At 34.8% G+C, this 16,702-nt stretch overlaps 1 protein-coding gene across 3 annotated transcripts in view; it reads right to left on the reverse strand.

Annotated features, from left to right (window-relative positions):
• Positions 1-16,702, reverse strand: part of GRIA2 (glutamate ionotropic receptor AMPA type subunit 2) — a 145,952-nt gene that overhangs the window by 76,043 nt on the left and 53,207 nt on the right. The window lies entirely within an intron of this gene.

Genomic DNA, 16,702 nt, shown 5'->3' on the forward strand with positions numbered 1-16,702 from the left:
ACATCTCATTCCCTCTAATATATGATTCTTTAAAAGGATTTATTGTGTTAAGGATGCTTCATACTAGAAGGTCAGAGTGCTTATGAAGAGTTCTAATGCTGACCCAAAGTTCTTTAAGAGAAACCAGATTCAAGACTCACATGATACACAAAAAGACATATCACCAGAAAGAGACCTCCAACCTTGGGTCTCTCAGTCAAGTAGCAATTAAATGGAGTTCAGAACCCCTAATTTTAATCTTTCTCATGGACTTCACTTACCTATACAAAATAAAAAATATTAACAAAATATTCTGATTTAGGACCATAATCCTTAAAAAAAGTAATATTTTATTTGAAAGTCCCCAGCACTCTACAATCCCTTACCCTCTAATGATATACAGTAAATGGCATATGACAACACCTTCTCCTACCCTTTTCCCCATAGTCAATCACTAATTATTGTTTATGCTAATACCTAAATATACTCAAATGTGGTCCACTCATCTGTATCTCCATTCCAATCATCCAAGTTCATTAACAGCCTATACTTACATTGTACTTGCCTTGTGGCTAGCATGATCTATGGCACATTAACTTGTTCATTTCTCATGAAAACCCTTAAGGCAGGAACTATTATTATTCCCAAAGAGGGATTTTGATAGGAAAATTGAAACACAAGATTTAGTGATTTGCCCAAGGTCACACAGCTAGTAAGTGAAAGATGTTTCGTTCAAACCTAGGCATCTGGATTCAAAGTCCATGCATTTAACTAATGGATAATACTGTTTTTCTCACTTGGATTATTGGAATACCTGCCCAACTTCTTCCTTAATCCATTATTCCCTTTCCATTCAATTCTCCACAATATAGCCAGAATAATTTTTTGAAACACAAATCTGAAAATATCTGAGAAGTAAGGGTTAACCTTGTCCAAGACTGAAACCTCTGAAATGCCCTATAGAAACCACCCATGCCACAATGTTTAATTCCACCAATTCAGGTCAACCACATAGTTTTAAATGATTAAATGCCTGATATTTTTTTAAATCTCAAGGGTTATTTCAATCGAAGGAAATGGAAATAAGCTATCCAGTAACATAATCTACAACAAGCCAGAGCATAATACCAAGCATCCTTTCAAATTAATTAATCCCATTTAAAGGATAAGACCAGTGCAATCTTATTTCATTTTATTTTCTTTACAAAAAATAGAATATGTGTAGAAAAATAGATTTGCCTCATGAATAAGAGCATTGCTACAATACATACAGATTCTAATAACCAATTCCAGACAATCAATAAATAATAAGCAATAATTTTTAGCCAAGTATTAAATGATATGCAAGGAAAGGAAAGCAAGATTGGCTATTTCTGTGAGTGGCTTTTATTTATCAAATATTTCCATTTTCCTTTAAATACTAATCTTCAGCTTACTTCTGTCTTTCTAACATAAGTTTTCTAGGATTTCTAGGTTTTATCTGTGTACTATATCAATTGGCACCTCCTCCTTTATTACCAATCTTCTGCACAATAGTCTAATATAGCTCAGAAAACTGAATATATTCCTTTACATTCATTTCAAACTTGAACATAAAATAGAGATGAGATTTCTGCCTTTTTTTTATGTTCATATTTTGTCCTTGTCTGAGTACAGAAGTTGAAAATAACCTTTAATGTGTTTGACTGGGCTCATTCTTCACATAAGTGAAAAAAACCTTTCATTGTTAAAACCCTTCCAGGCAATTTCTTATTTTATACATGGATATACGTGTACTGACATGTACATCTTAAATCTTAAGTTTGTTCAGAAATTGATTATTCCATATGACATATAAAAAGGGGAAATTGCTATAAAATTCTCTGGGTTGATTTTATTTCATTTTCCATGAAGTGTTGGCATGTTATCAAAATACTATAGGAATATCAGGCAGTATGATTTATTAATGAGACCTCTTCTTCTCATCATAAGTGAAAGAGCTTCTATGATGGGGACAGTAGCAACAACATCAGCAGAATGCTTGATAAAGGACGCTCCTGTTTGAATGCATGGCCGGTCTTAGTAAAAGAGCCATACCTTTCATTTTCCATTTGTTTTAGACTCTGAAGTGAGTTGTCAAGGGGCCTCCTGGTTATTGTGGCCATCTGGAAACGCTTGGCTTTGGCCCAACAACAGGCACAAACTGTACAAGACTTCACAAGAAATTACAATTCACCTGATTCAAAAGGGACTTTTTTTTTTTCAGGCAATTCAGCTAATTCTCCAATGAGCATAATTTGGTAACAATGGCCTTTCTTTCCTGACTATCTCTGGTTCTTCCAAATCCTCTTCCCTTATCCTTTATCTCTTCATGGTACATATTCAACTGTCTATTTGTCTATACCTTCTTTTTTTTCTAGATATTTCTCTCTTCATGTCCCTTTTCTATACATACAATTAACAGTCATTTCATCAACGCTGCTCATCTCCCTCTCTTTACTTTAGGTCAATCACCGTCTTTGTCCCCAAGCATGATAAGGATATCATGGAGATTTACAACCAGGAATCAGTCAGAATGCTGACCTGAGTTGAGGTATTTTGTTTATCCAGTTTGCAGTGATCATCTCAAGATAAAACAAAACAAAAACAAAAAACTTTGTGCTTCACTTCTAACATTCTGTCCCCAAAATACCCCAGAGTATTTTTGCATTCTAACACTGATGCTTTCCCCAGTATACCACAGATACATGACCCTGTTGACAAAATACACAAGAATCTTGGGTGCACTGCCTTGAAATTACTCCTCACTTGATTAGAAACTAAATTGCTCATTATGATCTCAACTTTATTTCCCAGCTATCCTTCCAAATTTTATAGCCATTTCCCTAACATACATCCATCTTCAAAGACAGGATTTACTATCACTGAGAATATCCAAATAATGTGTCACAAGCGGTGGAATAATTCCAAAGATAGCTTTCTAAAGTTAGTTAGACAATAACAGCACCCTACATATATTCATTCTTTTCCTACATCATCTCTGGAGGCAGAGGAAGGAACAGAAAAGATCAGTTTCCCCTCTAGTTCCATGGCCCATATAATCACCTTATGAAACACTATTACAACTTTCTGAATGATTACGCTGATTAATATTAAAGTTGCATTCATGTCTTGAGACTCAAAACTGATTGCAAACTGGTAGGTAAAGATGGTCTTACTGAGTTCTACTTTAATAAAATATTTAATATCAACTTTGAGAAGCTCAGCAAAGCGAAGTCCTTTTAAAAGACACTTTAGGTCAAACAGCAGAAATTATCATCTCCTGGGTGTAAGTAATTTGCTGATTATTCCACTTTTTATTACAAGCCCAGATGATATAAGCCAATAACAATGCTGATGGTGCATCCACCTCCCATTTTTTTCTCATGGGTCATTCTGCTCATTGGTGCTGCTAATGTAGCATACTCGATACAGTCTGGAGGACCTTGCATGGTTATTTAGTAGAAAGGCAAAAAAAGAACAGGACATGATTTATTTTTGTTTTACATTTTTTTTATACTAAATTGCCATTCACTTCAATGAAACAGCATAGGCTGCTTCATAAGCAGGAATAGTGACAGCCCCTTTGCAGCTTGTGCAAAGTCTGATAAAAGCTGCATCACCAAGCAATCCTGACTTCAAAATCTGGAGCCCACTGAAAATATCTCTTCTCTCCTCACTAAATTTCTGACATTAACCCCTTGCAAACTTTGACCCTGATTTTACTATTGATATTTCCCTATCATCTGTCAATAATGATCTCCTCCTCACTAAATCCAATCATCTTTTTCTCAGATCAAGCTTTCTTAGCCTCTCTGAGTCTATTAATCAAAAATTTGCTTCTTGATCTCCCTCTCTCTCTCTCTCTCTCTCCCCTGCTATTAGGCTGGTTCTCCTCCAATCCCTTCTCCACATTGCTGCCAATGTAAAATCATACCATCTTGGTACTTTTCCTCTCCCTCTAATTACCTTTCACTCACTTATCTTTTTTTTTTTTTTTTTTTGCACATCCCAAATTAAAAAGGCATTCTCCAAGAATCTGTCTTCTGATTGTTTTTTCTTCTCTTTTTACATCTTATCTCTTAGTGGTCACATTTCTTTTAAGAAGGTCAAATTCAACTTTTTATGCATGCTTCCCAAAACTTCATTGGCACCTCAGTTGTCTCCCTTTGTCTATTTATTTACTGAACAAATACATACTGTAATCATTCAATGCAATGAGCATGGTGTTAGGCTTAGAAACTGCCACAGCAAACAGGGTAGATATTGTCCATGTTAGCTGGAATTGCTAGCCTAGCTCCAATCTCTCACCCTCCAATATCACCCACTGGAAAAATGTCTAATTCCCTATCATTCAGCTACTTCCATAAAAACAGGGGGAAAATCCTGAAAATTTTATCCTACAAATCATGTGTTTGTGTTGATTTTTTTTTCCTTTCTACTCATGGCACCGTAACTCCTGTAATCATTGGTCTTCTATATTTTAGAATAATTAATTCAATATTCTTCTTTGTTCTGTTCATGACATTTATAACAATTTCCGTTTTATTCTACTTCATTCATTCCCCTCTCCCTTGTCCCTGTCCCCCACTGCCCACTTGTGATCTCTCTCTCTCTCAAATAAATAAATAAAATTTAAAAAAAAAAAGAAAGAAAAGAAAAAATGAGATGCAACAGTGTTGGCAACTAGTAAGATCCATATAAGTCTCTTGTGACCTCCCCACTTATTATATTCCATATTCTAATCAATGTTGGTATTAACTACTTATTAGTCATGTATCAGGACTTTGTCTTTTTTCTTTAGCCTAAAATACACCAATTCCATAAGGCAAGTGTTCATGTATAAAAATATTTTCCAAATATGAGGGTCACTCTAGACATTTTCCTTTCCTTAATCCCCAGCATACAAATTGTCACAACTGCCCCCCTTGACTTCTCAAATCTGTCCACTCCAACTCCCCTGGCATTGCCTTCATATGGTCCCCAAACATTTATTGACTGGATTGCTGCAGTAACTTCCCAAATAGCCCCTTCATAATAAATCTCTTTCTTATCATGGCAGATATAATGCTCCTGCTTAAAATCCATCGATGTCTCCCCATTGCTTAGAGAATAATATACATAACAGTGCTCAGGTGTTACCTGCTCTGTGTGGTCTGAGTTACATGCCTCTCCTACATGTGATTCTAAAGCAATCTGCATTTTTGCATGTTAGCCTGAGTTATAATTGTTTGGCTTTGCCCTTGAACTCTGAGCTAACTGACAGCGGAGAATGAAGTGCTGTTTATCTCACATACTTGGCACACAGCAAGCACTTGACAAATGTCATGTAATAAAATACCAGTTCTTCCATGAAGGTTGTCCTGCTTACCATCAACTGAATGATTTTCCCGATTATGAGCCCCTCCCTCATGGGAGGTACAATATGAAGTACAGCATGTCTGAGTGAGCATGTGTATGTGTGTGGGGAGGGATGGGGAGGGTGACTTGTGACCTCCTCAAGAGCAGGGTTCAGTGTGAGAGCAAAATAAGAATACCTGAATTAGAAGGCCAATTTCATCCTTCGCTGGTCATCTGGTAGGAGGAGTCACTGAACCTGAGCCTGTTTCCTTGTCTACTCAGTGAGTATATTAATTCCTCTCCTGCCTAACCTGGAGGAATGGTTTAAAGTTTAAATTAGATAATATAGAGAGACATGCTGGGGGAAATATAAATCATGAAATAAATGTGCTAATGACAGAAAATCCAACCAGAGGCATTTTGTATTCTCTGAAATACCCAATTCAGGAATTTTCACAAGCACACCATTACATATTTGTTGAATGAATATATAAAAGATAAAGAGTTTCCAACAATGAAATTTCACCTGTCACTTCTGTTGATACTGGGGTAATCATGTCAGGACAATATTTCATCCTTCATTATCATACTGCAAAATAACTAGTGTTCATTTAAAATTACCCTGAAATTTAGTCTCTTCTTATAATAGAAAAACAAACCAACCCCCGCAAAATACCATAATCATTACTATGAAAAGACAAACCCTGAAATATTTGTAAAATCTTATTATTTTAAGCTTTCAAAATATATTTGATATGTAGAGAATGTGCACCAAGAGAGGTGAAGTTAACCTTAAAATATAAATAGTGCAGGGTGCACTTGGAAAACTAATGAAAGAAGTGAACTTCTTTGTCTTGGATATTTGTCCAATAACATATTTTGTACTTGAAAATATCTTCAGGTATTCTCACAGCCTAAAATGTATTACTTATATAATTCTTGGAGGTGTTCATGCCTGAGAACTTATCATAAACAACATGTATTCCTTCAAAAAAAGGTAATTGTAACAGACGGCACATGAGACAATTGTTTTCCTTGTTAAAACAAAAACAAAACAAAACCAAAAACTACAGTTTTCTTTCTTCTTGGAAAATCTAGGTAAATACAACAGCCTGTTCTCACAGTGAGATGGAGTAAAACTATCTACTTTCCATTAATGGGGTTATTTTAAAGTTCACATATCTATGGGGGGCACCTTCTTTCACTGCCAATGGACAGGAAGGATCTCCCCCTCCCGAGCTAGCAGTTAGCACCTCTTACAAAACTCTCTCGTCTCTTCAAAAGCCTACTACTGTTCTGCATCTACCTCTGCTCCTCAGAGGTCAGCACAGTTCTTAGCAAAAATACTCACTATAGAGGTATTGAATGAAACAGTAAAGAGTCAAAGAAAATGTGAAGAATAATACAGACACCACAATGACATTTTCTATAAATTGCCTCTGATGATTTTTCCTATAGCCCTGCCACAAATCTTTACTATGATAAATTGCTTCTCCTTTGCATATATTTTGATCCCATTTTTCATACAAATATTAAGTGGGATGCAGCATCATCACCCAGTAGTTGAAGATTATGAAGTTGTAATAATACATTTTTTCTTTCCCTCAAACAAACATTTATCCTTCCTGACCTTCCTGTTATGTTTGCTGAGTGGGGTGAAATGTCGTAAGTTTATTGCTGTTGCCGGTATTATATGCAGCTTTAAAAAATCTATAACATTTATTCTGGTTTCATTCATCACTGCGGAGAGCAAGCAATAGTAGTCCTGGCAGTAATAGGCAATAACCCTTATGTGAATTTTAATGATGGGTTCTGGACACGTAAACGAAAGGGAATTACCTCTGTTTATATAAGATGCTATTTCACAAAAGATAGTCCCATTCTTCATCCCTTGGGCATGTGTTTCCTCCTCATAAATACGCAGAGTTCTACTCTCTGCAAATTTTTGTTCAGCTTAAGTTCTGTGTAAATTCTGGGCATTGCATGCCCTGCTGTGATTTGAATGTTGTGGATAAGGAGTGCCAGGCTGAATGTCTGGAGGCCTGGCATCTAATCCCAGTTGTGACACCAGCCAGCTGTATGCTTCTGGCAAACAGCAACTTTCAAACGTCTCAGTGCCCTCAGAGGTCCCATCCAGCTCAAACTTGGGCCTGTACGGCCAAACATCAAAGAGAGAAATTATACAAAATGTCAGAAAGTGCATATTTATTATTCATTGAAAGCTTAAATCCTGTAAAATTGAGTGTGAGGTAGGATAACTTTTGCAGATTAAATTCTACCATTCTCTGCAAGTTTTATTAGTCTTTCTTCCTCCCATTCTTTCTTCTTTTTCTATTTCCTCTCCTTTCCACTTATCCTGTTTCTTCTTTCAATTTTTTATTTTTCTATTTCATGTCTATCTCTACCTTTCGCCTGCCAGAGACATCCTAGGCTCCACAGCCATTCTTGATCTTGATGCCTAAAAAAATGTCACAGCCCTTATCTGATTGTAATTAGAATGTACAAAATTGAAGGACTATATTTTTGCCAAATATAGATTCGATGATATTTCAGTACAAATAAAAATGTTAGCTTTTGCAATCAATCTTTTAAAAAAATACTTGAAAACTTTTCAAATAACTAGAAGGTTTCTACTTAAAAGAACTTTCCGTTAGGTGACATGCAAAAAAAAAAGGAAAAGACAGAACTTTATTCCTTTACCTGTCTGGATGCTCTCAAATTAGATCTGATAGCCCTCTTTCTTTTGGGAGGTTCAAAGTGTTTCTGTAGCTTTCACAGGACTTTCTTGCTCATCCTTTTGTCGGCAAGTGAGAAGGTTTCTACTTCTATGCCTCAGCATTTATATGTCAATTCATAAAGGTTTATTAAATGAAGGAAAAATTTTTGAATATCATATAACAAGCCATTATGTAAATGTACTAAGAAATGCTCTGGACCATTAGCCTACATTCCTAAATTTCTAAGTAACTGGAGGAATTAACTTTAGCACAATGGACTCATTCACACTTGATGCATCGGTTCTGGTAAAATGATGCCCTAATGTTTGTTAAGGGAACACGGCGCTTCACTCTAACATCATCCAAAGGTTTTGCTTCATTGCTATGCTCACTTCGATAAGAGGAACAAGTGCAGAACAAATGGTGTGAAGAGTTTCCTCAAAAAAAGAGTAATAATTTGTTTACATTTTGGCCTTATCTTAACATAAATAAAATGTTCATAACTCAAAAGTAATAGGAATAAACTCTTACACAATTTTAAACAAGTATGCTCATTAAAAGGCCATGATTCCCCTTCACTCCCTACTTCTCCCAGAAGCAACCCCTATTAACAATCATTTGGCATGTATACTTCCACAGCTGAAGTTCTAGAGTAGATTTTGTTGGTTTCTGATTTTGTTATGTTTTTTAATTAAGGAGAGCACAGAACAATTGTCCTGTGACTTGCTTTGACATTTAACAAAGAAATTACCATGTTGATACAGACTTAGTTCATTTTTTTAAACTACTCCCTAGAATTCCCTGGTTTGGACATATCACAATTTCATCAATATTTCCTAACTAAGGTATCATGAATTTTTGCTACTATAAACAAGGTTGCAGCAAATATGTCTGTATGTTCACCTTTGTGCATTTGTGCTAACATTTTTGCAGAACAGATTATTAAAAATGGAATTGCTAACAGCATTTTTCACAGAACTAGAATAATACTAAAATTTGTATGGAACTATAAAAGACCCTGAGTAGCCAAAGTAATCTTGAGAAAGAATGACAAAGCTAGAGGTATCACAATACCAGATTTCAAGATATACTACAAAGCTGTAGTAATCAAAAAGTATGGTACTGGCACAAAAATAGGCATATAAATCAAAGGAAGAGAAAAGAGAGTCCAGAAACAACCACTTGTATGGTCAATTAATCTATGACAAAGGAGGCAAGAATATACAAAGGAAAGAAAAAAAGGTCATCTCTTCAATAAATGGTGTGGGAAAATTGGCCAGCTACGTGCAAAAGAATGAAACTGGGCTTCTTTCTTACACCACACGCAAAAATAAACTCAAAATGGATTAAAGACCTAAATGTGAGACAAGAAGCCATAAATCTCCTAAAAGAAAATACAGGCAGTAATTTCTTTGACATTGGACTTAGCAACAATTTTCTAGATATGCCTCCTCAGGCAAGCAAAACAAAGACAAGAATACACTATCAGGACTATACCAAAATAGGGCTTTTGCACAGCAAAGAAAATGATCAACAAAACAATATGGTAACCTACTGAATAGAAGATATTTGCAAATTATATATCTGATGAGGGGTTAATATCCAAAATATAGTAAGAACTTGCACAGCTCCACACCAAAAAAACCAATAATAATAATAATAATCCAATTAAAAATGTCCAAGGGATGCCTGAGTGGCTCAGTTGGTTAAGTGTCTACCTTTGGCTCGGGTCATGATTCCAGGGTCCTGGGATCGAGTCCCTCACTGTGCTCCCCGCTCAGCGGGAGGCCTGTTTCTCCCTCTAGTGGCACCTGGATGGCTCAGTTGGTTAAGAGACTGCCTTCGGCTCAGGTCATGATCCTGGAGTCCCAGGATCGAGTCCCGCATTGGGCTCCCTGTTTGGCGGGGAGCCTGCTTCTCTCTCTGACCCTCCCCCCTCTCATGCTCTCTCTCTCCTTCTAATTCTCTCTCTCAAATAAATAAAATCTTTAAAAAAAATTTGAAAAGAATAAATGAAAATGTGCAGAGGACCTGAATAGACATTTTTCCAAAGAAGACTTACACATGGCCAAGAGATACCTGAAAAGATGCTCAACATCCCTAATCATCAAGAAAATGCAAATCAAAGCCACAATAGATACCCTCTTACACCTGGTAGAATGGCTAGCATCAAAAAGACAAGAAATAAGTGTTGGTGAGGATGTGGAGAAAAAGGAACCCTCATTCACTGTTGGTGGGAATGTAAATTGGTGCAGCCACTGTGGAAAACAGTATGGAGGTTCCTCAAAAAATTAAAAAAAGAAATACCAAATGATACAGTTATTCCACTACTGGGTATTTACCCAAAGAAAATGGAAAAACTAATTCAAAAAGGTATACACACCCCTATATTCATTACATGATTTATATCATTTATATATATTATTTATAACCATTATTTATTTCCATTATTTATAGCCAAGATATGAAAACAATCCAAGGGTCCATTGATAGACGAATGGATAAAGAAGATGTGGTACATACATACACACAGACACACACACACATAACCATTTATATACATACACAATGGAATATTACTCATAAAAAACGAGATCTTGCCATTTGTGCCAACATGCATGGACCTAGAGGGTATTATACCAACAGAAATAAGTCAGACAGAGAAAGACAAATACCATACAATTTTACTTATAGGTGGAATTTAAAAAGCAAAACATGAATAAACAAATAAACAAGCAAATGAAAAGCAGAATCAGTCTTATAAATACAGAGAACAAACAAATGGTTGCCAGAGTGGAGGGAATAAGGGATGGGCAAAATGGGTGAAGGACAGATAGAGATACAGGCTTTCAGATATGGAAAGAATAAGTCATGGGGATGTAAGGCATATCATAGGGAATATAGCCAATGGTATTGTATTAGTGTTGTATGGTGACAGATGGTAGCTACTATGGTGGTGAGCACAGCATAACATATAGACTCATCAAATCACTATGTTGTACACTTAAAACTCATTAGGATATTGTGTGTCAACTATTCTTCAGTAAAAAAGAAAAAGAAAGTGGAATTGCCCGGTTGAACATTATGCTGGATAAAATGTTATCAATGCCATCAAATTATCACCTGAATATAGTGTACCAATTCACATCCCCGTCAACAAAAAAAGATAAGTTCTTATTTTCTGGTATTCTTCATCAACAGCTGATAGTTTTACCCATTTAATTTTTTCTAATCTACCATGTGATAATAACATTTCACTGCTGTTTTAAAAATGACAACTTAAATTTTGTACCCTTGTGATAGAAGGTATTACTCAGGGTTTTTCAAGTAAGAGCTCTTTTAAAACTCACATCTATGTGAGACCTGATATTATACACTTTACAGATGAAAAAAACTTGAGAACAAGGTAATTTTCTGAGATAACACCTCTAGAAAATGATACGGTGGGGGTCTAATCCAAGCAGCTGGACTCCAGACCTTGCTTTTCATCCATTGTACTATATTCCCTCTGGTAAACAGAAAAATGTGGATTTCCATCATTAATGAGAAAGTGCATTTATTTTTATATATTTCTCTTTTAATGGCCTATTCCTATATACTGCATTTTTTTTCTTACTATCATGTTACCACCTAAATTTTGATATGTTTAATTGCCTTTATATGTAAAGGTCATATTTTTTTCCTTTCCCTGTTGTGTTTTACTTTGTTTATAATATTTGTAGGGGTGTCTGGGTGGCTCAGTAAGTTAAGCGGCTGACTCTTGGTTTTGGCTCAGGTTATGATCTCAGGGTCATGAGATCATGAGATCAAGCCCCCAGCAGGGTTCTATGCTGAGAGTGGAGTCTGCTTGGGATCCTCTCCCTCCCCCGCTGCACTTCCCCAACTCATGTGCTCTCTCTCTCTCTCTCTCTCAAATAAATAAATAAAATCTTTAAAAAAATTATAATGATATTTGTAACCAAATTCCCAGTCTTTTTCTTGATGACTACTAGATTTTGTGTCTTGTGTAATAAGGATCTGCCAGCTGAAGTTTTTCAATTTTTTTATGTTTGATTTCATGATTATCCTTGTCATAACTAATTCTTCTAATATTAGTGTTTAGATTTTATACAGGGTAGAATTTAACTTTGTTCCTACATGGATATTCAATATTCTAACTCCTTTAATTTAATTTTATTGATTTCCCCTCAATTTTAAAATGGTACCTTTTTCATATCCAAGTTCCCTTTTGTGCTTAGGTCTATTTATCAAGAAGTAAACAAGTATTTTAATTACTCCTCCTTTTAAAAATAACCATTTTCAATAGCTTTCAGTGTAATTTTGCCTATTGACCTACATTTCTCTCTTCTAAATTTTGGTTAGGATTGGATTGAAACACACATTAATTGGCAGAGATTAACATTTAGAACACCATTAAATGTATAGCCAATCTCAATATTGACTTAGAATTATTTTATGATTTTCAGTAAAATTTTACACTTTTATTCATACCTTGTACAATTCTTATTAAGTTTATCCCTAGACACTTTGTAGCTTTATTACTATTGTTGTCAGAAATATTTTCTTTATATTTCTATATTAGGTACTGCTAGCAGGTAAGAAAGCTACTGGCTTTAAAATGATATTTTTATTTCCCTGATGATGAATGATGTTGAAGCATCTTTTCATGTCTGTTAGCTATCTGTATGTCTTCTTTGGAAAAATGTCTATTCATGTCTTCTGCCCATGGTAAGTGGGGGGATGAGTTAAATAGGTGATGGGTATTAAGGAGGGCACTTGTTGTGATAAGCACTGGGTGTTGTATGTAAATGATGAAAAGCTAAATTCTACACCTAAAATTGTATGTAAACTAACATACATTGTATGTAAACTAACTGGAATTTAAATTTTAAAAAAATTATATTTTTATCTAGTGATATTATTGAAATCTTTTATCAGTTCTATGAGCTTTTGTGTTGATTCTCTGGGATTTTTGTATACAGAAAGCCATTAATTTTGTAATAATATTACTCAACTCACCTTTGGACCATTCTACTTTGAGATATCATTTCTCCTTATATTTTTATTTCTGTTACATTTCTTAAATTAATAATAAATTGAAAAATATGCACCATTATCTGGCTTCCATGCAATGAAAATTGAGTGAGAATTTGAATACTCATCTGATACATTTGATCAATGTATAAAATTAAACTTTTTTTTACAGTTCATTAGTCTTTCTTTCCCATAATATACTGGCTCTTAAAAAGCCCATGTATTGTATGAATTATTTTTCCAGCTTTCCACTTCACTTTACTATGTGGTCCATAGAGAATGAAAAAAAATAGGAGAAAACATAATACAAGTTATATAACGTTAATATTTAGTCATTATCAATATGGTTCTAAAATTATTCATACCCTACTCCCAGCATACCACAGGTGCAACTAGGTAAATTAATTAGCCAAGCAATAATTCTCCATTAGTAAGAGCCAGGGATAGAGAAAAATTGTTCAGAGTGATGAAAGCAAGTGGACAACAAATGAATAACTGAAAAAGAAGCATTCAGGAAAGACAGCACAAAAGCTCAGTATAAATTACTACTGCAATAACTAATTTCTCTGAAAATCAAAGCTGGGAAAAATAGAAATGAGTAGATGACAACTAATTGCAAGGAAAATATTAATATTGTATACATCTTATGCTTACACCATACGTGATTTCAGCTGCACATGATTACTGAAAATAGGCGCATATGAATTCAGTTAAAGCCATCCTTTCAAAGATATCTCAATGAATGGATGCCTTGTTCTGGAGAACACATGTAATTTTGTACATAAATCACAGAGTAAATTGAATATTTGGCAATTTTAAGGTGGTTAAATTAAATGCAAACGGCGAAAATATAAAGAAGAAAAAAAATCTATACTGGAGTCTAAACTACTCAGTTTGGTTGCCTACCTTTTTCAGAGCCGCTAGATAGTTACAGGTCCCTAAAAGATTATGTTGTGAAAACAAACAACATGGGGAGGACCAGAACTTCTAAGATAATTTTTTAAAGAATCAAAGAAGATGTTCTGATTTTTTAAAATGTTAAGAACAATATTCTAGTGTATGTCATACTTCAGTAAGTATAACAATGAATCTTTTATTAATGGGAACAATACAAAGTAAGTCTTAGCATGGAAGTGAGGAAAACTAAGGCATAACTTCTGGACAAATATATACACAAAATGGCTGGCCTACTTCTATGAAATAGTTCCTTCCAGGATAACATAGTAGAAAGCAATAATGTAATCAGCCAGGATATACTTTTATGAATGCTAATCTTGCAGAGTGTCCAAAAATATTAATGAAGAAGCGAGAAACCTACACATATATGTGCATGAGTATACCATTCTTTTCTTTTTTTGAGTATAATTTTCTTTTATGCAACACATTTCATGCTCTCAAAAGAATTTTCAGCAGCACTGGACCAAATGTAATCATAATCTAATTTGACAAGACTGCCAAGTTATTTGTGAAGCTATATAGTGGTTTTTTCCATAAGATAAAATTTCCCTTTGAGTAAATTGTTACACTATGTTGTATATTACTGTTGTATCATTGTATAACCAGAACCCATGCTTTAATGGAATGTAATAAAAAAAAGAAAAGAAAAGACAAAGCCTTGGAAATAAGTGCAGTGAATCTGATCTCTACATGACCATTATTCTTTGAAGTAATAACCAACACTTAGATAAAACATTATGTGCCAGAAACTCTTCTTAGGGCTCACATATATCAAGTCATTTAATCCTCCCAACAAATTGCCATACAGAGAGACTGAATTTCCCAAGTTCACACAACTAGTGGTAGTAGAGCTGGAATTTGGACCCAAATAGTCTGGAACTAACTAGAAATGTCACACAAGAAAAACAGGGAAACATATTATAATAGATGAGAAAATGAATTCTGGAGTAGTGATGTAGTGATAGATATCTTAAGTCAAACAGGTATTAAGGAAAATATCTTTCCAGCTTTTTATTTAAAGTTATTTTCTAATATATATGCTTAATGTATGGACCTCTAGTGTGTGTATGTGTGTGTGTACTTGCATGTTACTCTATGACATCCATCCATCCATCCATACGTCTAAGAAAAGATGTATATAAAAATTATGGACTTTACTGAAAGATAATAAAGAAGACTTATATAAAGATTTACCATTTTCATGTGTAAGAAGACTCAGTATCATAAATATGTCAAATCCTCTTCTAAATAATGCTTCTAAATAAAAGCTAACTTTTATTAAGCATGCACTGTGTACCTGATACTGTTCTAACTTGTTTAGCTCTCCTTCACCAAAAAATTAAGTACCACAGTTTTTCACCATTTTGATAACTAATCGGTGAGGAAATCAGAGTGGTTAAATAAACTGACCAAAATCAAAGAAAAAAGAAATCCAATAAAAATTGGGATAGATATTTTCATGAAACTTGGCAAGCTAACTTGAAATTTTATATTGAAAAGGGATAGGCGGAGAAGAGCAGAGACATTTTTTTATTATTAGACCAATAGATCAGTACAAGAGCTTAGAAACAGGCCCATTTATATACTTGGAAAATTACTGGAATAGAAGTGATATAGTAGCTAAATGTAGAAAGAATAAGTTCTTCAGTCAGAAGCTTCTCAGACAGTTGATTAACCATAGGGAAAACATGAAGTTGGATCTCTACTGCACACACACAGAAAAAACTTTATGTGGGCTAAAGGAAGAAATGTAAAAATTAAAGCTTTTAAGAATAGATGAAGCTAGAGGGCCATATCTTTATAAAGTGAATGTAGGAAAAATATTTCTTAAGCAAGACACAAGAAGCAAAAACGATAAAGGAAAATATTAATAAAGTCAACTACTTTAAGAGTTTTTATAAAAATGTATATGAAAAATAAAGAAAATAAAAAGGCAGGGGCACCTGGGTGGTGCAGTTGGTTGAGCATCCGACTCTTGGTTTAAGTTCAGGTCATGATCTCAAGGGGGTGAAATCGAGCCCCGCATCAGGCTCTGTGCTCCGCAAGGAAACTGCTTGGGATTCTCCCTCTCCCTCTGACCCTCCCCACCCCACCCCCATGCTCTCTCTCTCTCTCTCTCTGTCTCTGTCTCTCTAAAATAAATAAATAAATCTTAAAAAAAAGAAAAAGGCAAACCATAATATTGGCCAAGGTATTTGCCACCAATATAAGTGAATGTGGATTAAAATCCTGGTTCTATAAAGAACTACAAATCACTAAGAAAAAGAAAAGCAACCCAATATAAAGAATGACAAGAACAGATATTGCATTTAAAAAGGGACACAGAAGGCGTACCCAAAAATTTAAAAATGCTCAACCACACTGAAAATCAGGCAATACTCATCAAGACCAACTGAGTTACCTTGACATATCTACAAATTGACAAAAGTGACAAGTCTGATGATACCAAGAATTGAGGAAATATAAAAAACCAGAACTCACATGGTAGGCGTAGGTATGTGCACTGATACAGATACTTTAAACAATAATTGGACAAGATCCTGTAGGTTGAAGAAGTACACACCAGCAATAATTTCTTTCTCAGGCATTTGCCCTGGAGCATGCACACCAGGGGACATGTAAAATGTTTATGGCCACTTTTCTTGTATTACCAAAAC

This window comes from Eumetopias jubatus, unplaced genomic scaffold (genome assembly GCF_037043125.1).
Source record: "Eumetopias jubatus isolate StellerSeaLion01/CBP00866 unplaced genomic scaffold, mEumJub1_p1.0 scaffold_2, whole genome shotgun sequence".
Classification (NCBI taxonomy): Eukaryota; Metazoa; Chordata; class Mammalia; order Carnivora; family Otariidae; genus Eumetopias; species Eumetopias jubatus.